Source organism: Oncorhynchus keta, chromosome 15, assembly GCF_023373465.1.
Source record: "Oncorhynchus keta strain PuntledgeMale-10-30-2019 chromosome 15, Oket_V2, whole genome shotgun sequence".
Taxonomy (NCBI): Eukaryota; Metazoa; Chordata; class Actinopteri; order Salmoniformes; family Salmonidae; genus Oncorhynchus; species Oncorhynchus keta.
In genome coordinates, this window is record NC_068435.1 from 11388991 (window position 1) to 11413701 (window position 24711).

Sequence of the window (24711 nt, forward strand, 5' to 3'; positions counted from 1 at the left end):
CCCCGCCCCTCTTCTTACCAGAAAGGTGTTTGTTTCTGTCGGCGAGATGCGTGGAGAAACCCGTTGGCTGCACCGCTTCGGGATAACGCCTCTCCAGTGAGTCATGTTTCCGTGAAGCACAGAACGTTACAGTCTCTGATGTCCCTCTGGAATGCTACCCTTGCTCGGATTTCATCAACCTTGTTGTCAAGAGACTGGACATTGGCAAGAAGAATGCTAGGGAGTGGTGCATGGTGTGCCCGTCTCCGGAGTCTGACCAGAAGACCGCCTCGTTTCCCTCTTTTTCGGAGTAGTTTTTTTGGGTCGCTGCATGCGATCCATTCCGTTGTCCTGTTATGTAAGGCAGAACACAGGATCCGCGTCGCGAAAAACATATTCTTGGTCGTACTGATGGTGAGTTGACGCTGATCTTATATTCAGTAGTTCTTCTCGACTGTATGTAATGAAACCTAAGATGACCTGGGGTACTAATGTAAGAAATAACACGTAAAAAAACAAAAAACTGCATAGTTTCCTAGGAATGCGAAGCGAGGCGGCCATCTCTGTCGGCGCCAGAGTGTTCATTGCCAACAAAGGGTATATAACAAAGTATTGAGATAAAATTTTGTTATTAACCAAATACTTATTTCCACCATAATTTGCAGTAGATATAGCTGGTCTGTCATAATATAAAATAGACAATATATCTAGCTGGTCTGTCATAATATAATAGAGACAGTAGATCTTGCTGGTCTGTCATAATATAATAGAGACAATATATCTAGCTGGTCTGTCAAATTATAATAGAGACAGTAGATCTAGCTGGCCTGTCATATTTTAATAGAGACAGTAGATGTAGCTGGTCTGTCATAATGTAATAGAGACAGTAGATCTTGCTGGTCTGTCATATTATAATAGAGACAGTAGATCAAGCTTGTCTGTCATAATATAATAGAGACAGTTCGAGCTGGTCTGTCATAATATAGTGGAGACAATAGATCGAGCTGGTCTGTTATAATATAATAGAGACAGTAGATCTAGCTGGTCTGTCATATTATAATAGAGACAGTAGTACAAGCTGGTCTGTCATAATATAATAGAGACAGTAGATCTAGCTGGTCTGTCAAAATATAATAGAGAGAGTAGATATAGCTGGTCTGTCATATTATAATAGAGACAGTAGATATAGCTGGTCTGTCATAATATAATAGAGACAGTAGATACAGCAGGTCCTTCATAATATAATAGAGACAGTAGATCTAGCATGTCTGTCATAATATAATAGAGACAGTAGATATAGCTGGTCTGTTACAATATAATAGAGACAATAGATCTAGCTGGTCTGTCATATTATAATAGATACAGTAGATCTAGCTGGTCTGTCACAATATAATAGAGACAGTAGATCTTGCTGGTCTGTCATAATATAATAGAGACAGTAGATCTAGCTGGTCTGTCATAATATAATAGAGACAGTAGATCTAGATGGTCTGTCATAATATAATAGAGACAGTAGATCTAGCTGGTCTGTCATATTATAATAGAGACAGTAGATCTAGCTGGTCTGTCATAATATAATAGAGACAGTAGCTCTAGCTGGTCTGTCAAATTATAATAGAGGCAGTAGATCTAGCTGGTGTGTCATAATAGAGACAGTAGATATAGTTGGTCCTTCATAATATAATAGAAACAGTAGATCTAGCTTTTCTGTCACACTATAATAGAGACAGTAGATCGAGCTTGTCTGTCATAATATAATAGAGACAGTAGATATAACTGGTCTGTCATATTGTAGTAGATCTAGCTGGTCTGTCATAATATAATAGAGACAGTAGATCTAGCTGGTCTGTCATAATATAATAGAGACAGTAGATCTAGCTGGTCTGTCATAATATAATAGAGACAGTCGATCTTGCTGGTCTGTCATTATACAATAGAGACAGTAGATCTAGCTGGTCTGTCATAATATAATAGAGACAGTAGATCAAGCTGGTGTGTCATAATATAATAGAGATAGTAGATCTACCTGGTCTGTCATATTATAGTAGATCTAGCTGGTCTGTCATAATATGATATAGACAGTAGCTCTAGCTGGTCTGTCATAATATAATAGAGACAGTAGATCTAGCTGGTCTGTCATAATATAATAGAGACAGTTGTCACGCTGGTCATTGTATTTTGTGTTTTCGTTATATATTTGGTCAGGCCAGGGTCTGACTGGGTTTATATATTGTATTTTCGTATTGGGGTTTGTAGAATTTGGGATTGCAGCTGAGGAGGGGTGTTGTATAGGCTGGTCTGTCATAATATAATCAGAGTCAGGTGATTCTCGTTGTCTCTGATTGGGAACCGTATTTAGGTAGCCTGGGTCTGTCACTGTATATTTCGTGGGTGATTTTTCCTGTCTCTGTGTAGTTTCACCAGAATAGGCTGACAGTAGGTTTAGCTGGTCTGTCATTTTGTATTTGAGATAGTTATTACATGTGTCACTTTTATGAGTAACCACTACGCTGCATTTCATTCCGAGATCTCTTTCTGTCAAATAAGAACGACGTTACAACAGTAGATCTAGCTGGTCTGTCATAATATAATAGAGACAGATCTAGCTGGTCTGTCATATTATAATAGAGACTGTATATCTAGCTGGTCTGTCATAATATAATAGAGACAGTAGATCTAGCTGGTCTGTCAAAACATAATAAAGAGAGTAGATATAGCTGGTATGTCAAATTATAATAGAGACAGTAGATATAGCATGTATGTCATAATATAATAGAGACAGTAGATCTAGCTGTCTGTCATAATATAATAGAGACAATAGATCTAGCTGGTCTGTCATATTATAATAGAGACAGTAGATCTAGCTGGTCTGTCATAATATAATAGAGACAGTAGATCTATCTGGTCTGTCAAAATATAATAGAGCCAGAAGATGAACATTTATGAACATTTGAACATCTTGGCCATGTTCTGTTATAATCTCCACCTGGCATAGCCAGAAGAGACTGGACCCCACATGGCTGTCATAATATAATAGAGACTCTAGATCTCTTTCTTTCTCTATAATAGGAGTAGATCTAGCTGGTCTGTCATAATATCGAGCCCTATACCATGCCCCAGACAACCGACATGTAGACTCTTTGCTGTCCCCAGTCCACCTGGCCATGCTGCTCTCCAGTTTCAACTGTTCTACCTTATTATTATTCGACCATGCTGGTCATTTATGAACATTTGAACATCTTGGTGTTCTGTTATAATATAATAGCCAGAAGAGGACTGGCCACCCCATCTAGCCTGGTTCTGTCACGAATATAATCCTAGGTTTTGGCCTTTCTAGGGTGTTTTTCATAGCCAACGAGACAGTAGATTAGCTGGTACACCTGCATTGCTTGCTGTTTGGGGTTTTAGGCTGGGTTTCTGTACAGCACTTAATGAGATGTCAGCTGATGTACGAAGGTCTGTCATAAATACATTTGATTTGATTGTCATTTATTTGAGATTTAGATGTAGCTGGTCTGTCAAATTATAATAGAGGCAGTAGATCTAGCTGGTGTGTCATAATATAATAGAGACAGAAGATCTACCTGGTCTGTCATATTATAGTAGCTCTCGCTGGTCTGTCATAATATAATAGAGACAGTAGATTTAGCTGGTCTGTCATACTATAATAGAGACTGTAGATCTAGCTGGTCTGTCAAAATATAATAGAGACAATAGATCTAGCTGGTCTGTCACACTATAATAGAGGCAGTAGATCTAGTTGGTCTGTCACACTATAATAGAGACAGTAGATCTTGCTTGTCTGTCATATTGTAATAGAGACAGTAGATTAGCTGGTCTGTCATAATATAATAGAGACAGTAGATCTAACTGGTCTGTCATATTATAATAGAGACAGTAGATCTAGCTGGTCTGTCATAATATAATAGAGACAGTAGATCTAGCTGGTCTGTCATTATATAATAGAGACAGTAGATCTAGCTGGTCTGTCATAATATAATAGAGACAGTAGATCTAGCTGGTGTGTCATAATATAATAGAGATAGTAGATCTACCTGGTCTGTCATATTATAGTAGATCTAGCTGATCTGTCATAACATAATATAGACAGTAGATCTAGCTGGTCTGTCATAATATAATAGAGACAGTAGATCTAGCTGGTCTGTCATAATATAATAGAGACAGTAGATCTAGCTGGTCTGTCATAATATAATAGAGACATTAGATCTAGCTGGTCTGTCATATTATAGTAGATCTAGCTGGTCTGTCATAATATAATAGAGACAGTAGATCTAGCTGGTCTGTCATAATATAATAGAGACAGTAGATCTAGCTGGTCTGTCATAATATAATAGAGACAGTAGATCTAGCTGGTCTGTCATAATATAATAGAGACAGTAGATATAACTGGTCTGTCATATTATAGTAGATCTAGCTGGTCTGTCATAATATAATAGAGACAGTAGATCTAGCTGGTCTGTCATAATATAATAGAGACAGTAGATCTAGCTGGTCAGTCATGCTATAATAGAGACAGTAGATCTAGCTGGTCTGTCATAATATAATAGAGACAGTAGATCTAGCTGGTCTGTCATAATATAATAGAGACAGTAGATCTAGCTGGTCTGTCAAAATATAATAGAGACATTAGATCTAGCTGGTGTGTCATAATTTAATAGAGACAGTAGATCTAGCTGGTCTGTCATATTATAGTAGATCTAGCTGATCTGTCATAATATAATAGAGACAGTAGATCTAGCTGGTCTGTCATAATATAATAGAGACAGTAGATCTAGCTGGTCTGTCATAATATAATAGAGACAGTAGATTTAGCTGGTCTGTCATAATATAATAGAGACTGTAGATCTAGCTGGTCTGTCAAAATATAATAGAGACAGTAGATCTAGCTGGTCTGTCATAATATAATAGAGACAGTAGATCTAGCTGGTCTGTCAAAATATAATAGAGACAGTAGATCTAGCTGGTCTGTCATAATATAATAGAGACAGTAGCTCTAGCTGGTCTGTCAAATTATAATAGAGGCAGTAGATCTAGCTGGTCTGTCATACTATAATAGAGACAGTAGATCTAGCTGGTCTGTCATAATATAATAGAGACAGTAGATCTAGCTGGTCTGTCATAATATAATAGAGACAGTAGATCTAGCTGGTCTGTCATATTATAATAGAGACAGTAGATCTAGCTGGTCTGTCATAATATAATAGAGACATTAGATCTAGCAGGTGTGTCATAATATAATAGAGATAGTAGATCTACCTGGTCTGTCATATTATAGTAGATCTAGCTGATCTGTCATAATATAATAGAGACAGTAGATCTAGCTGGTCTGTCATAATATAATAGAGACAGTAGATCTAGCTGGTCTGTCATAATATAATAGAGACAGTAGATATAACTGGTCTGTCATATTGTAGTAGATCTAGCTGGTCTGTCATAATATAATAGAGACAGTAGATCTAGCTGGTCTGTCATAATATAATAGAGACAGTAGATCTAGCTGGTCTGTCATAATATAATAGAGACAGTAGATCTAGCTGGTCTGTCATAATATAATAGAGACAGTAGATCTAGCTGGTCTGTCATAATATAATAGAGACAGTAGATCTAGCTGGTCTGTCATATATAATAGACAGTAGATCTAGCTGGTCTGTCATAATATAATAGAGACAGTAGATCTAGCTGGTCTGTCATAATATAATAGAGACAGTAGATCTAGCTGGTCTGTCGTAATATAATAGAGACAGTAGATCTAGCTGGTCTGTCATATTATAATAGAGAAAGTAGATCTAGCTGGTCTGTCATAATATAATAGAGAGTAGATCTAGCTGGTCTGTCATAATATAATAGAGACAGTAGATCTAGCTGGTCTGTCATAATATAATAGAGACAGTAGATCTAGCTGGTCTGTCATAATATAATAGAGACAGTAGATCTAGCTGGTCTGTCATAATATAATAGAGACAGTAGATCTAGCTGGTCTGTCATAATGTAATAGAGACAGTAGATCTAGCTGGTCTGTCATATTATAGTAGAGACAGTAGATCTAGCTGGTCTGTCAAAATATAATAGAGACAGTAGATCTAGCTGGTCTGTCATAATATAATAGAGACAGTAGATCTAGCTGGTCTGTCATAATATAATAGAGACAGTAGATCTAGCTGGTCTGTCATAATATAATAGAGACAGTAGATCTAGCTGGTCTGTCATAATATAATAGAGACAGTAGATCTAGCTGGTCTGTCAAAATATAATAGAGACAGGAGATCTAGCTGGTCTGTCATAATATAATAGAGACAGTAGATCTAGCTGGTCTGTCATAATATAATAGAGACAGTAGATCTAGCTGGTCTGTCATAATATAATAGAGACAGTAGATCTAGCTGGTCTGTCATAATATAATAGAGACAGTAGATCTAGCTGGTCTGTCATAATATAATAGAGACAGTAGATCTAGCTGGTCTGTCATATAATAGTAGATCTAGCTGGTCTGTCATAATATAATAGAGACAGTAGATCTAGCTGGTCTGTCATAATATAATAGAGACAGTAGATCTAGCTGGTCTGTCATAATATAATAGAGACAGTAGATCTAGCTGGTCTGTCAAAATATAATAGAGACAGTAGATCTAGCTGGTCTGTCATAATATAATAGAGACAGTAGATCTAGCTGGTCTGTCATATATATAGTAGATCTAGCTGGTCTGTCATAATATAATAGAGACAGTAGATCTAGCTGGTCTGTCATAATATAATAGAGACAGTAGATCTAGCTGGTCTGTCATATATAATAGAGACAGTAGATCTAGCTGGTCTGTCATAATATAATAGAGACAGTAGATCTAGCTGGTCTGTCATATATAATAGAGACAGTAGATCTAGCTGGTCTGTCATAATATAATAGAGACAGTAGATCTAGCTGGTCTGTCATAATATAATAGAGACAGTAGATCTAGCTGGTCTGTCATAATATAATAGAGACAGTAGATCTAGCTGGTCTGTCATAATATAATAGAGACAGTAGATCTAGCTGGTCTGTCATAATATAATAGAGACAGTAGATCTAGCTGGTCTGTCATAATATAATAGAGACAGTAGATCTAGCTGGTCTGTCATAATATAATAGAGACAGTAGATCTAGCTGGTCTGTCATAATATAATAGAGACAGTAGATCTAGCTGGTCTGTCATAATATAATAGAGACAGTAGATCTAGCTGGTCTGTCATAATATAATAGAGACAGTAGATCTAGCTGGTCTGTCATATATATAGTAGATCTAGCTGGTCTGTCATAATATAATAGAGACAGTAGATCTAGCTGGTCTGTCATAATATAATAGAGACAGTAGATCTAGCTGGTCTGTCATAATATAATAGAGACAGTAGATCTAGCTGGTCTGTCATAATATAATAGAGACAGTAGATCTAGCTGGTCTGTCATATTATAATAGAGACAGTAGATCTAGCTGGTCTGTCATAATATAATAGAGACAGTAGATCTAGCTGGTCTGTCATAATATAATAGAGACAGTAGATCTAGCTGGTCTGTCATAATATAATAGAGACAGTAGATCTAGCTGGTCTGTCATAATATAATAGAGACAGTAGATCTAGCTGGTCTGTCATATTATAATAGAGACAGTAGATCTAGCTGGTCTGTCATAATATAATAGAGACAGTAGATCTAGCTGGTCTGTCATAATATAATAGAGACAGTAGATCTAGCTGGTCAGTCATAATATAATAGAGACAGTAGATCTAGCTGGTCTGTCATAATATAATAGAGACAGTAGATCTAGCTGGTCTGTCATAATATAATAGAGACAGTAGATCTAGCTGGTCTGTCATAATATAATAGAGACAGTAGATCTAGCTGGTCTGTCATAATATAATAGAGACAGTAGATCTAGCTGGTCTGTCATATTATAGAGACAGTAGATCTAGCTGGTCTGTCATAATATAATAGAGACAGTAGATCTAGCTGGTCTGTCATAATATAATAGAGACAGTAGATCTAGCTGGTCTGTCATAATATAATAGAGACAGTAGATCTAGCTGGTCTGTCATAATATAATAGAGACAGTAGATCTAGCTGGTCTGTCATAATATAATAGAGACAGTAGATCTAGCTGGTCTGTCATAATATAATAGAGACAGTAGATCTAGCTGGTCTGTCATAATATAATAGAGACAGTAGATCTAGCTGGTCTGTCATAATATAATAGAGACAGTAGATCTAGCTGGTCTGTCATAATATAATAGAGACAGTAGATCTAGCTGGTCTGTCATAATATAATAGAGACAGTAGATCTAGCTGGTCTGTCATATATAATAGAGACAGTAGATCTAGCTGGTCTGTCATAATATAATAGAGACAGTAGATCTAGCTGGTCTGTCATAATATAATAGAGACAGTAGATCTAGCTGGTCTGTCATAATATAATAGAGACAGTAGATCTAGCTGGTCTGTCATAATATAATAGAGACAGTAGATCTAGCTGGTCTGTCATATATAATAGAGACAGTAGATCTAGCTGGTCTGTCATAATATAATAGAGACAGTAGATCTAGCTGGTCTGTCATAATATAATAGAGACAGTAGATCTAGCTGGTCTGTCATAATATAATAGAGACAGTAGATCTAGCTGGTCTGTCATAATATAATAGAGACAGAGATCTAGCTGGTCTGTCATAATATAATAGAGACAGTAGATCTAGCTGGTCTGTCATAATATAATAGAGACAGTAGATCTAGCTGGTCTGTCATAATATAATAGAGACAGTAGATCTAGCTGGTCTGTCATAATATAATAGAGACAGTAGATCTAGCTGGTCTGTCATAATATAATAGAGACAGTAGATCTAGCTGGTCTGTCATAATATATAGAGACAGAGATCTAGCTGGTCTGTCATAATATAATAGAGACAGTAGATCTAGCTGGTCTGTCATAATATAATAGAGACAGTAGATCTAGCTGGTCTGTCATAATATAATAGAGACAGTAGATCTAGCTGGTCTGTCATAATATAATAGAGACAGTAGATCTAGCTGGTCTGTCATATTATAGTAGATCTAGCTGGTCTGTCATAATATAATAGAGACAGTAGATCTAGCTGGTCTGTCATAATATAATAGAGACAGTAGATCTAGCTGGTCTGTCATAATATAATAGAGACAGTAGATCTAGCTGGTCTGTCATAATATAATAGAGACAGTAGATCTAGCTGGTCTGTCATAATATAATAGAGACAGTAGATCTAGCTGGTCTGTCATATTATAATAGAGACAGTAGATCTAGCTGGTCTGTCATAATATAATAGAGACAGTAGATCTAGCTGGTCTGTCATAATACAATAGAGACAGTAGATCTAGCTGGTCTGTCATAATATAATAGAGACAGTAGATCTAGCTGGTCTGTCATAATATAATAGAGACAGTAGATCTAGCTGGTCTGTCATAATATAATAGAGACAGTAGATCTAGCTGGTCTGTCATAATATAATAGAGACAGTAGATCTAGCTGGTCTGTCATAATATAATAGAGACAGTAGATCTAGCTGGTCTGTCATAATATAATAGAGACAGTAGATCTAGCTGGTCTGTCATAATATAATAGAGACAGTAGATCTAGCTGGTCTGTCATAATATAATAGAGACAGTAGATCTAGCTGGTCTGTCATAATATAATAGAGACAGTAGATCTAGCTGGTCTGTCATATATAATAGAGACAGTAGATCTAGCTGGTCTGTCATATATAATAGAGACAGTAGATCTAGCTGGTCTGTCATAATATAATAGAGACAGTAGATCTAGCTGGTCTGTCATAATATAATAGAGACAGTAGATCTAGCTGGTCTGTCATAATATAATAGAGACAGTAGATCTAGCTGGTCTGTCATAATGTAATACAGACAGTCGATCTAGCTGGTCTGTCATATTATAGTAGATCTAGCTGGTCTGTCAAAATATAATAGAGACAGTAGATCTAGCTGGTCTGTCATAATATAATAGAGACTGTAGATATAGCAGGTCCTTCATAATATAATAGAGACAGTAGAAATAGCTGGTCTGTCAAAATATAATAGAGACATTAGATCTAGCTGGTGTGTCATAATTTAACAGAGACAGTAGATCTAGCCGGTCTGTCAAAATATAATAGAGACAGGAGATCTAGCTGGTCTGTCATAATATAATAGAGACAGTAGATCCAGCTGGTCTGTCATAATATAATAGAGACAGTAGATCTAGCTGGTCTGTCATAATATAATAGAGACAGTAGATCTAGCTGGTCTGTCATAATATAATAGAGACAGTAGATCTAGCTGGTCTGTCATAATATAATAGAGACAGTAGATCTAGCTGGTCTGTCATAATATAATAGAGACAGTAGATCTAGCTGGTCTGTCATAATATAATAGAGACAGTAGATCTATCTGGTCTGTCATAATATAATAGAGACAGTAGATCTAGCTGGTCTGTCATAATATAATAGAGACAGTAGATCTAGCTGGTCTGTCATAATATAATAGAGACAGTAGATCTAGCTGGTCTGTCATAATATAATAGAGACAGTAGATCTAGCTGGTCTGTCATAATATAATAGAGACAGTAGATCTAGCTGGTCTGTCATAATATAATAGAGACAGTAGATCTAGCTGGTCTGTCATAATATAATAGAGAGTAGATCTAGCTGGTCTGTCATAATATAATAGAGACAGTAGATCTAGTTGGTCTGTCATAATATAATAGAGACAGTAGATCTAGCTGGTCTGTCATAATATAATAGAGACAGTAGATCTAGCTGGTCTGTCAAAATATAATAGAGACAGTAGATCTAGCTGGTCTGTCATAATATAATAGAGACAGTAGATCTAGCTGGTCTGTCATATATAATAGAGACAGTAGATCTAGCTGGTCTGTCATAATATAATAGAGACAGTAGATCTAGCTGGTCTGTCATAATATAATAGAGACAGTAGATCTAGCTGGTCTGTCATAATATAATAGAGACAGTAGATCTAGCTGGTCTGTCATAATATAATAGAGACAGTAGATCTAGCTGGTCTGTCATTTTATAATAGAGACAGTAGATCTAGCTGGTCTGTCATAATATAATAGAGACAGTAGATCTAGCTGGTCTGTCATAATATAATAGAGACAGTAGATCTAGCTGGTCTGTCATAATATAATAGAGACAGTAGATCTAGCTGGTCTGTCATAATATAATAGAGACAGTAGATCTAGCTGGTCTGTCATATTATAGAGACAGTAGATCTAGCTGGTCTGTCATAATATAATAGAGACAGTAGATCTAGCTGGTCTGTCATAATATAATAGAGACAGTAGATCTAGCTGGTCTGTCAAAATATAATAGAGACAGTAGATCTAGCTGGTCTGTCATAATATAATAGAGACAGTAGATCTAGCTGGTCTGTCATAATATAATAGAGACAGTAGATCTAGCTGGTCTGTCATAATATAATAGAGACAGTAGATCTAGCTGGTCTGTCATAATATAATAGAGACAGTAGATCTAGCTGGTCTGTCATAATATAATAGAGACAGTAGATCTAGCTGGTCTGTCATAATATAATAGAGACAGTAGATCTAGCTGGTCTGTCATATTATAGAGATCTAGCTGGTCTGTCATAATATAATAGAGACAGTAGATCTAGCTGGTCTGTCATAATATAATAGAGACAGTAGATCTAGCTGGTCTGTCATATATAATAGAGACAGTAGATCTAGCTGGTCTGTCATAATATAATAGAGACAGTAGATCTAGCTGGTCTGTCATAATATATTAGAGACAGTAGATCTAGCTGGTCTGTCATTATATAATAGAGACAGTAGATCTAGCTGGTCTGTCATAATATAATAGAGACAGTAGATCTAGCTGGTGTGTCATAATATAATAGAGACAGTAGATCTAGCTGGTCTGTCATATCATAGTAGATCTAGCTGATCTGTCATAACATATTATAGACAGTAGATCTAGTTGGTCTGTCATAATATAATAGAGACAGTAGATCAAGCTGGTCTGTCATAATATAATAGAGACAGTCGATCTAGCTGGTCTCTCAAAATATAATAGAGACATTAGATCTAGCTGGTGTGTCATAATTTAATAGAGACAGTAGATCTAGCTGGTCTGTCATATTATAGTAGATCTAGCTGGTCTGTCATAATATAATAGAGACAGTAGATCTAGCTGGTCTGTCATAATATAATAGAGACAGTAGATCTAGCTGGTCTGTCATAATATAATAGAGACAGTAGATCTAGCTGGTCTGTCATAATATAATAGAGACAGTAGATCTAGCTGGTCTGTCATAATATAATAGAGACAGTAGATCTAGCTGGTCTGTCATAATATAATAGAGACAGTAGATCTAGCTGGTCTGTCATAATATAATAGAGACAGTAGATCTAGCTGGTCTGTCATAATATAATAGAGACAGTAGATCTAGCTGGTCTGTCATAATATAATAGAGACAGTAGATCTAGCTGGTCTGTCATAATATAATAGAGACAGTAGATCTAGCTGGTCTGTCATAATATAATAGAGACAGTAGATCTAGCTGGTCTGTCATAATATAATAGAGACAGTAGATCTAGCTGGTCTGTCATATTATAGAGACAGAGATCTAGCTGGTCTGTCATAATATAATAGAGACAGTAGATCTAGCTGGTCTGTCATAATATAATAGAGACAGTAGATCTAGCTGGTCTGTCATAATATAATAGAGACAGTAGATCTAGCTGGTCTGTCATAATATAATAGAGACAGTAGATCTAGCTGGTCTGTCATATATAATAGACAGTAGATCTAGCTGGTCTGTCATAATATAATAGAGACAGTAGATCTAGCTGGTCTGTCATAATATAATAGAGACAGTAGATCTAGCTGGTCTGTCATAATATAATAGAGACAGTAGATCTAGCTGGTCTGTCATAATATAATAGAGACAGTAGATCTAGCTGGTCTGTCATATATAATAGAGAGTATCTCTAGCTGGTCTGTCATAATATAATAGAGACAGTAGATCTAGCTGGTCTGTCATAATATAATAGAGACAGTAGATCTAGCTGGTCTGTCATAATATAATAGAGACAGTAGATCTAGCTGGTCTGTCATAATATAATAGAGACAGTAGATCTAGCTGGTCTGTCATAATATAATAGAGACAGTAGATCTAGCTGGTCTGTCATAATATAATAGAGACAGTAGATCTAGCTGGTCTGTCATAATATAATAGAGACAGTAGATCTAGCTGGTCTGTCATAATATAATAGAGACAGTAGATCTAGCTGGTCTGTCATAATATAATAGAGACAGTAGATCTAGCTGGTCTGTCATAATATAATAGAGACAGTAGATCTAGCTGGTCTGTCATAATATAATAGAGACAGTAGATCTAGCTGGTCTGTCATAATATAATAGAGACAGTAGATCTAGCTGGTCTGTCATAATATATATAGAGACAGTAGATCTAGCTGGTCTGTCATAATATAATAGAGACAGTAGATCTAGCTGGTCTGTCATAATATAATAGAGACAGTAGATCTAGCTGGTCTGTCATAATATAATAGAGACAGTAGATCTAGCTGGTCTGTCATAATATAATAGAGACAGTAGATCTAGCTGGTCTGTCATAATATAATAGAGACAGTAGATCTAGCTGGTCTGTCATATTATAATAGAGACAGTAGATCTAGCTGGTCTGTCATAATATAATAGAGACAGTAGATCTAGCTGGTCTGTCATAATATAATAGAGACAGTAGATCTAGCTGGTCTGTCATAATTATAATAGAGACAGTAGATCTAGCTGGTCTGTCATAATATAATAGAGACAGTAGATCTAGCTGGTCTGTCATAATATAATAGAGACAGTAGATCTAGCTGGTCTGTCATAATATAATAGAGACAGTAGATCTAGCTGGTCTGTCATAATATAATAGAGACAGTAGATCTAGCTGGTCTGTCATAATATAATAGAGACAGTAGATCTAGCTGGTCTGTCATAATATAATAGAGACAGTAGATCTAGCTGGTCTGTCATAATATAATAGAGACAGTAGATCTAGCTGGTCTGTCATATATAATAGAGACAGTAGATCTAGCTGGTCTGTCATAATATAATAGAGACAGTAGATCTAGCTGGTCTGTCATAATATAATAGAGACAGTAGATCTAGCTGGTCTGTCATAATATAATAGAGACAGTAGATCTAGCTGGTCTGTCATAATATAATAGAGACAGTAGATCTAGCTGGTCTGTCATATAGAGACAGTAGATCTAGCTATAGAGACAGTAGATCTAGCTGGTCTGTCATAATATAATAGAGACAGTAGATCTAGCTGGTCTGTCATAATATAATAGAGACAGTAGATCTAGCTGGTCTGTCATAATATAATAGAGACAGTAGATCTAGCTGGTCTGTCATAATATAATAGAGACAGTAGATCTAGCTGGTCTGTCATAATATAATAGAGACAGTAGATCTAGCTGGTCTGTCATAATATAATAGAGACAGTAGATCTAGCTGGTCTGTCATAATATAATAGAGACAGTAGATCTAGCTGGTCTGTCATAATATAATAGAGACAGTAGATCTAGCTGGTCTGTCATAATATAATAGAGACAGTAGATCTAGCTGGTCTGTCATAATATAATAGAGACAGTAGATCTAGCTGGTCTGTCATATTATAATAGAGACAGTAGATCTAGCTGGTCTGTCATAATATAATAGAGACAGTAGATCTAGCTGGTCAGTCATGCTATAATAGAGACAGTAGATCTAGCTGGTCTGTCATAATATAATAGAGACAGTAGATCTAGCTGGTCTGTCATAATATAATAGAGACAGTAGATCTAGCTGGTCTGTCATAATATAATAGAGACAGTAGATCTAGCTGGTCTGTCATAATATAATAGAGACAGTAGATCTAGCTGGTCTGTCATAATATAATAGAGACAGTAGATCTAGCTGGTCTGTCATAATATAATAGAGATAGTAGATCTAGCTGGTCTGTCATAATATAATAGAGACAGTAGATCTAGCTGGTCTGTCATAATATAATAGAGACAGTAGATCTTGCTGGTCTGTCATAGTATAATAGGGACAGTAGATCTAGCTGGTCTGTCAAAATATAATAGAGACAGTAGATCTAGCTGGTCTGTCATATATAATAGATCTAGCTGGTCTGTCATAATATAATAGAGACAGTAGATCTAGCTGGTCTGTCATAATATAATAGAGACAGTAGATCTAGCTGGTCTGTCATAATATAATAGAGACAGTAGATCTAGCTGGTCTGTCATAATATAATAGAGACAGTAGATCTAGCTGGTCTGTCATAATATAATAGAGACAGTAGATCTAGCTGGTCTGTCATAATATAATAGAGACAGTAGATCTAGCTGGTCTGTCATAATATAATAGAGACAGTAGATCTAGCTGGTCTGTCATATATAATAGAGACAGTAGATCTAGCTGGTCTGTCATAATATAATAGAGACAGTAGATCTAGCTGGTCTGTCATATATAATAGAGACAGTAGATCTAGCTGGTCTGTCATAATATAATAGAGACAGTAGATCTAGCTGGTCTGTCATAATATAATAGAGACAGTAGATCTAGCTGGTCTGTCATAATATAATAGAGACAGTAGATCTAGCTGGTCTGTCATAATATAATAGAGACAGTAGATCTAGCTGGTCTGTCATAATATAATAGAGACAGTAGATCTAGCTGGTCTGTCATAATATAATAGAGACAGTAGATCTAGCTGGTCTGTCATAATATAATAGAGACAGTAGATCTAGCTGGTCTGTCATAATATAATAGAGACAGTAGATCTAGCTGGTCTGTCATAATATAATAGAGACAGTAGATCTAGCTGGTCTGTCATAATATAATAGAGACAGTAGATCTAGCTGGTCTGTCATAATATAATAGAGACAGTAGATCTAGCTGGTCTGTCATAATATAATAGAGACAGTAGATCTAGCTGGTCTGTCATAATATAATAGAGACAGTAGATCTAGCTGGTCTGTCATAATATAATAGAGACAGTAGATCTAGCTGGTCTGTCATAATATAATAGAGACAGTAGATCTAGCTGGTCTGTCATATTATAATAGAGACAGTAGATCTAGCTGGTCTGTCATAATATAATAGAGACAGTAGATCTAGCTGGTCTGTCATAATATAATAGAGACAGTAGATCTAGCTGGTCTGTCATAATATAATAGAGACAGTAGATCTAGCTGGTCTGTCATAATATAATAGAGACAGTAGATCTAGCTGGTCTGTCATAATATAATAGAGACAGTAGATCTAGCTGGTCTGTCATAATATAATAGAGACAGTAGATCTAGCTGGTCTGTCATAATATAATAGAGACAGTAGATCTATATTATAGTGGTCTGTCATAATATAATAGAGACAGTAGATCTAGCTGGTCTGTCATAATATAATAGAGACAGTAGATCTAGCTGGTCTGTCATAATATAATAGAGACAGTAGATCTAGCTGGTCTGTCATAATATAATAGAGACAGTAGATCTAGCTGGTCTGTCATAATATAATAGAGACAGTAGATCTAGCTGGTCTGTCATATATAATAGAGACAGTAGATCTAGCTGGTCTGTCATAATATAATAGAGACAGTAGATCTAGCTGGTCTGTCATAATATAATAGAGACAGTAGATCTAGCTGGTCTGTCATAATATAATAGAGACAGTAGATCTAGCTGGTCTGTCATAATATAATAGAGACAGTAGATCTAGCTGGTCTGTCATAATATAATAGAGACAGTAGATCTAGCTGGTCTGTCATAATATAATAGAGACAGTAGATCTAGCTGGTCTGTCATAATATAATAGAGACAGTAGATCTAGCTGGTCTGTCAAAATATAATAGAGACAGTAGATCTAGCTGGTCTGTCATAATATAATAGAGACAGTAGATCTAGCTGGTCTGTCATAATATAATAGAGACAGTAGATCTAGCTGGTCTGTCATAATATAATAGAGACAGTAGATCTAGCTGGTCTGTCATAATATAATAGAGACAGTAGATCTAGCTGGTCTGTCATAATATAATAGAGACAGTAGATCTAGCTGGTCTGTCATAATATAATAGAGACAGTAGATCTAGCTGGTCTGTCATAATATAATAGAGACAGTAGATCTAGCTGGTCTGTCATAATATAATAGAGACAGAGACTAGCTGGTAGAGATCTAGCTGGTCTGTCATAATATAATAGAGACAGTAGATCTAGCTGGTCTGTCATAATATAATAGAGACAGTAGATCTAGCTGGTCTGGTATATATTAGAGACAGTAGATCTAGCTGGTCTGTCATATTATAGAGACAGTAGATCTAGCTGGTCTGTCATAATATAATAGAGACAGTAGATCTAGCTGGTCTGTCATAATATAATAGAGACAGTAGATCTAGCTGGTCTGTCATAATATAATAGAGACAGTAGATATAGCTGGTCTGTCATATCATAGATCTAGACTGTAGATCTAGCTGGTCTGTCATAATATAATAGAGACAGTAGATCTAGCTGGTCTGTCATAATATAATAGAGACAGTAGATCTAGCTGGTCTGTCATAATATAATAGAGACAGTAGATCTAGCTGGTCTGTCATATAATAGAGACAGTAGATCTAGCTGGTCTGTCATAATATAATAGAGACAGTAGATCTAGCTGGTCTGTCATAATATAATAGAGACAGTAGATCTAGCTGGTCTGTCATAATATAATAGAGACAGTAGATCTAGCTGGTCTGTCATATTAATAGAGACAGTAGATCTAGCTGGTCTGTCATAATATAATAGAGACAGTAGATCTAGCTGGTCTGTCATAATATAATAGAGACAGTAGATCTAGCTGGTCTGTCATAATATAATAGAGACAGTAGATCTAGCTGGTCTGTCATAATATAATAGAGACAGTAGATCTAGCTGGTCTGTCATAATATAATAGAGACAGTAGATCTAGCTGGTCTGTCATAATATAATAGAGACAGTAGATCTAGCTGGTCTGTCATAATATAATAGAGACAGTAGATCTAGCTGGTCTGTCATAATATAATAGAGACAGTAGATCTAGCTGGTCTGTCATAATATAATAGAGACAGTAGATCTAGCTGGTCTGTCATAATATAATAGAGACAGTAGATCTAGCTGGTCTGTCATAATATAATAGAGACAGTAGATCTAGCTGGTCTGTCATAATATAATAGAGACAGTAGATCTAGCTGGTCTGTCATAATATAATAGAGACAGTAGATCTAGCTGGTCTGTCATATTATAATAGAGACAGTAGATCTAGCTGGTCTGTCATAATATAATAGAGACAGTAGATCTAGCTGGTCTGTCATAATATAATAGAGACAGTAGATCTAGCTGGTCTGTCATAATATAATAGAGACAGTAGATCTAGCTGGTCTGTCATATTATAATAGAGACAGTAGATCTAGCTGGTCTGTCATAATATAATAGAGACAGTAGATCTAGCTGGTCTGTCATAATATAATAGAGACAGTAGCTAGCTGGTCTGTCATAATATAATAGAGACAGTAGATCTAGCTGGTCTGTCATAATATAATAGAGACAGTAGATCTAGCTGGTCTGTCATAATATAATAGAGACAGTAGATCTAGCTGGTCTGTCATAATATAATAGAGACAGTAGATCTAGCTGGTCTGTCATAATATAATAGAGACAGTAGATCTAGCTGGTCTGTCATAATATAATAGAGACAGTAGATCTAGCTGGTCTGTCATAATATAATAGAGACAGTAGATCTAGCTGGTCTGTCATAATATAATAGAGACAGTAGATCTAGCTGGTCTGTCATAATATAATAGAGACAGTAGATCTAGCTGGTCTGTCATAATATAATAGAGACAGTAGATCTAGCTGGTCTGTCATAATATAATAGAGACAGTAGATCTAGCTGGTCTGTCATAATATAATAGAGACAGTAGATCTAGCTGGTCTGTCATAATATAATAGAGACAGTAGATCTAGCTGGTCTGTCATAATATAATAGAGACAGTAGATCTAGCTGGTCTGTCATATAATAGAGACAGTAGATCTAGCTGGTCTGTCATAATATAATAGAGACAGTAGATCTAGCTGGTCTGTCATAATATAATAGAGACAGTAGATCTAGCTGGTCTGTCATAATATAATAGAGACAGTAGATCTAGCTGGTCTGTCATAATATAATAGAGACATAGATCTAGCTGGTCTGTCATAATTTAATAGAGACAGTAGATCTAGCTGGTCTGTCATATATATAGAGATCTAGCTGGTCTGTCATAATATAATAGAGACAGTAGATCTAGCTGGTCTGTCATAATATAATAGAGACAGTAGATCTAGCTGGTCTGTCATAATATAATAGAGACAGTAGATCTAGCTGGTCTGTCATAATATAATAGAGACAGTAGATCTAGCTGGTCTGTCATATTAATAGAGACAGTAGATCTAGCTGGTCTGTCATAATATAATAGAGACAGTAGATCTAGCTGGTCTGTCATAATATAATAGAGACAGTAGATCTAGCTGGTCTGTCATAATATAATAGAGACAGTAGATCTAGCTGGTCTGTCATAATATAATAGAGACAGTAGATCTAGCTGGTCTGTCATATATAATAGAGACAGTAGATCTAGCTGGTCTGTCATAATATAATAGAGACAGTAGATCTAGCTGGTCTGTCATAATATAATAGAGACAGTAGATCTAGCTGGTCTGTCATAATATAATAGAGACAGTAGATCTAGCTGGTCTGTCATAATATAATAGAGACAGTAGATCTAGCTGGTCTGTCATAATATAATAGAGACAGTAGATCTAGCTGGTCTGTCATAATATAATAGAGACAGTAGATCTAGCTGGTCTGTCATAATATAATAGAGACAGTAGATCTAGCTGGTCTGTCATATATAATAGAGACAGTAGATCTAGCTGGTCTGTCATAATATAATAGAGACAGTAGATCTAGCTGGTCTGTCATAATATAATAGAGACAGTAGATCTAGCTGGTCTGTCATAATATAATAGAGACAGTAGATCTAGCTGGTCTGTCATAATATAATAGAGACAGTAGATCTAGCTGGTCTGTCATAATATAATAGAGACAGTAGATCTAGCTGGTCTGTCATAATATAATAGAGACAGTAGATCTAGCTGGTCTGTCATAATATAATAGAGACAGTAGATCTAGCTGGTCTGTCATAATATAATAGAGACAGTAGATCTAGCTGGTCTGTCATAATATAATAGAGACAGTAGATCTAGCTGGTCTGTCATAATATAATAGAGACAGTAGATCTAGCTGGTCTGTCATAATATAATAGAGACAGTAGATCTAGCTGGTCTGTCATAATATAATAGAGACAGTAGATCTAGCTGGTCTGTCATAATATAATAGAGACAGTAGATCTAGCTGGTCTGTCATAATATAATAGAGACAGTAGATCTAGCTGGTCTGTCATATTATAATAGAGACAGTAGATCTAGCTGGTCTGTCATAATATAATAGAGACAGTAGATCTAGCTGGTCTGTCATAATATAATAGAGACAGTAGATCTAGCTGGTCTGTCATAATATAATAGAGACAGTAGATCTAGCTGGTCTGTCATAATATAATAGAGACAGTAGATCTAGCTGGTCTGTCATAATATAATAGAGACAGTAGATCTAGCTGGTCTGTCATATTATAATAGAGACAGTAGATCTAGCTGGTCTGTCATATTATAATAGAGACAGTAGATCTAGCTGGTCTGTCATAATATAATAGAGACAGTAGATCTAGCTGGTCTGTCATAATATAATAGAGACAGTAGATCTAGCTGGTCTGTCATAATATAATAGAGACAGTAGATCTAGCTGGTCTGTCATATTATAATAGAGACAGTAGATCTAGCTGGTCTGTCATATTATAGTAGATCGAGCTGATCTGTCATAATATAATAGAGACAGTAGATCTAGCTGGTCTGTCATACTATAATAGAGACAGTAGATATAGCTGGTCTGTCATAATATAATAGAGACAGTAGATCTAGCTGGTCTGTCATAATATAATAGAGACAGTAGATCTAGCTGGTCTGTCATAATATAATAGAGACAGTAGATCTAGCTGGTCTGTCATAATATAATAGAGACAGTAGATCTAGCTGGTCTGTCATAATATAATAGAGACAGTAGATCTAGCTGGTCTGTCATAATATAATAGAGACAGTAGATCTAGCTGGTCTGTCATAATATAATAGAGACAGTAGATCTAGCTGGTCTGTCATAATATAATAGAGACAGTAGATCTAGCTGGTCTGTCATAATATAATAGAGACAGTAGATCTAGCTGGTCTGTCATAATATAATAGAGACAGTAGATCTAGCTGGTCTGTCATAATATAATAGAGACAGTAGATCTAGCTGGTCTGTCATATTATAATAGAGACAGTAGATCTAGCTGGTCTGTCATAATATAATAGAGACAGTAGATCTAGCTGGTCTGTCATAATATAATAGAGACAGTAGATCTAGCTGGTCTGTCATAATATAATAGAGACAGTAGATCTAGCTGGTCTGTCATAATATAATAGAGACAGTAGATCTAGCTGGTCTGTCATAATATAATAGAGACAGTAGATATAGCTGGTCTGTCATATTATAATAGAGACAGTAGATCTAGCTGGTCTGTCATATTATAATAGAGACAGTAGATCTAGCTGGTCTGTCATAATATAATAGAGACAGTAGATCTAGCTGGTCTGTCATAATATAATAGAGACAGTAGATCTAGCTGGTCTGTCATAATATAATAGAGACAGTAGATCTAGCTGGTCTGTCATAATATAATAGAGACAGTAGATCTAGCTGGTCTGTCATAATATAATAGAGACAGTAGATGTAGCTGGTCTGTCATATTATAGCAGAGACAGTAGATCTAGCTGGTCTGCCAAATTATAATAGAGGCAGTAGATCAAGCTGGTGTGTCATCATAGAGACAGTAGATATAGCTGGTCCTTAATAATATAATCATAATATAATAGAAAATGTAGATCGAGCTGGTCTGTCATAATATAATAGAGACAGTAGATCTCGCTGGTCTGTCATATGATAACAGAGACAGTAGATCTAGCTGGTCTGTCATATTATAATAGAGACAGTAGATCTAGCTGGTCTGTCATAATATAATAGAGACAGTAGATCTAGCTGGTCTGTCATAATATAATAGAGACAGTAGATCTAGCTGGTCTGTCATAATATAATAGAGACAGTAGATCTAGCTGGTCTGTCATCATAATATAGATCTAGCTGGTCTGTCATAATATAATAGACTAGCTGGTCTGTCATAATATAATAGAGACAGTAGATATAGCTGGTCTTCATAATATAATCATAATATAATAGAGACAGTAGATCTAGCTGGTCTGTCATAATATAATAGAGACAGTAGATCTAGCTGGTCTGTCATAATTATAGAGACAGTAGATCTAGCTGGTCTGTCATAATATAATAGAGACAGTAGATCTAGCTGGTCTGTCATAATATAATAGAGACAGTAGATCTAGCTGGTCTGTCATAATATAATAGAGACAGTAGATCTAGCTGGTCTGTCATAATATAATAGAGACAGTAGATCTAGCTGGTCTGTCATAATATAATAGAGACAGTAGATCTAGCTGGTCTGTCATAATATAATAGAGACAGTAGATCTAGCTGGTCTGTCATAATATAATAGAGACAGTAGATCTAGCTGGTCTGTCATAATATAATAGAGACAGTAGATCTAGCTGGTCTGTCATAATATAATAGAGACAGTAGATCTAGCTGGTCTGTCATAATATAATAGAGACAGTAGATCTAGCTGGTCTGTCATAATATAATAGAGACAGTAGATCTAGCTGGTCTGTCATAATATAATAGAGACAGTAGATCTAGCTGGTCTGTCATAATATAATAGAGACAGTAGATCTAGCTGGTCTGTCATATTATAATAGAGACAGTAGATCTAGCTGGTCTGTCATAATATAATAGAGACAGTAGATCTAGCTGGTCTGTCATAATATAATAGAGACAGTAGATCTAGCTGGTCTGTCATAATATAATAGAGACAGTAGATCTAGCTGGTCTGTCATAATATAATAGAGACAGTAGATCTAGCTGGTCTGTCATAATATAATAGAGACAGTAGATCTAGCTGGTCTGTCATAATATAATAGAGACAGTAGATCTAGCTGGTCTGTCATAATATAATAGAGACAGTAGATCTAGCTGGTCTGTCATAATATAATAGAGACAGTAGATCTAGCTGGTCTGTCATAATATAATAGAGACAGTAGATCTAGCTGGTCTGTCATAATATAATAGAGACAGTAGATCTAGCTGGTCTGTCATAATATAAATAGAGACAGTAGATCTAGCTGGTCTGTCATATTAATAGAGACAGTAGATCTAGCTGGTCTGTCATAATATAATAGAGACAGTAGATCTAGCTGGTCTGTCATAATATAATAGAGACAGTAGATCTAGCTGGTCTGTCATATTATAATAGAGACAATAGTAGCTGGTCTGTCATATTATAATAGAGACAGTAGATCTAGCTGGTCTGTCATAATATAATAGAGACAGTAGATCTAGCTGGTCTGTCATAATATAATAGAGACAGTAGATCTAGCTGGTCTGTCATAATATAATAGAGACAGTAGATATAGAGACAGGATCTGGTCTGTCATAATATAATAGAGACAGTAGATCTAGCTGGTCTGTCATATTATAATAGAGACAGTAGATGTAGCTGGTCTGTCATATTATAGCAGAGACAGTAGATCTAGCTGGTCTGCCAAATTATAATAGAGGCAGTAGATCAAGCTGGTGTGTCATCATAGAGACAGTAGATATAGCTGGTCCTTCATAATATAATCATAATATAATAGAAAATGAAGATCTAGCTGGTCTGTCATAATATAATAGAGACAGTAGATCTCGCTGGTCTGTCATATGATAACAGAGACAGTAGATCTAGCTGGTCTGTCATATTATAATAGAGACAGTAGATCTTAGCTGGTCTGTCATAATATAATAGAGACAGCAGATCTACCTGGTCTGTCATAATATAATAGAGACAGTAGATCTAGCTGGTCTGTCATAATATAATAGAGACAGTAGATCTAGCTGGTCTGTCATATTATAGTAGATCTAGCTGGTCTGTCATAATATAATAGAGACAGTAGATATAGCTGGTCCTTCATAATATAATCATAATATAATAGAAATTGTAGATCTAGCTGGTCTGTCATAATATAATAGAGACAGTAGATCTAGCTGGTCTGTCATATTATAGTAGATCTTGCTGGTCTGTCATAATATAATAGAGACAGTAGATCTAGCTGGTCTGTCATAATATAATAGAGACAGTAGATCTAGCTGGTCTGTCATAATATAATAGAGACAGTAGATCTAGCTGGTCTGTCATAATATAATAGAGACAGTAGATCTAGCTGGTCTGTCATAATATAATAGAGACAGTAGATCTAGCTGGTCTGTCATAATATAATAGAGACAGTAGATCTAGCTGGTCTGTCAAAATATAATAGAGACATTAGATCTAGCTGGTGTGTCATAATTTAACAGAGACAGTAGATCGAGCTGGTCTGTCATATTATAGTA

The 24711-nt window shown here is 35.7% G+C and overlaps 1 long non-coding RNA gene across 1 annotated transcript in view; it reads right to left on the minus strand.

Annotated features, from left to right (window-relative positions):
• Window positions 1-24711, minus strand: part of LOC127907575 (uncharacterized) — a 93173-nt gene that overhangs the window by 40482 nt on the left and 27980 nt on the right. Inside the window, exon 2 of the long non-coding RNA XR_008064969.1 lies at window positions 126-179. This is a non-coding gene — a long non-coding RNA (uncharacterized LOC127907575). The remainder of the gene's footprint in view (window positions 1-125; window positions 180-24711) is intronic.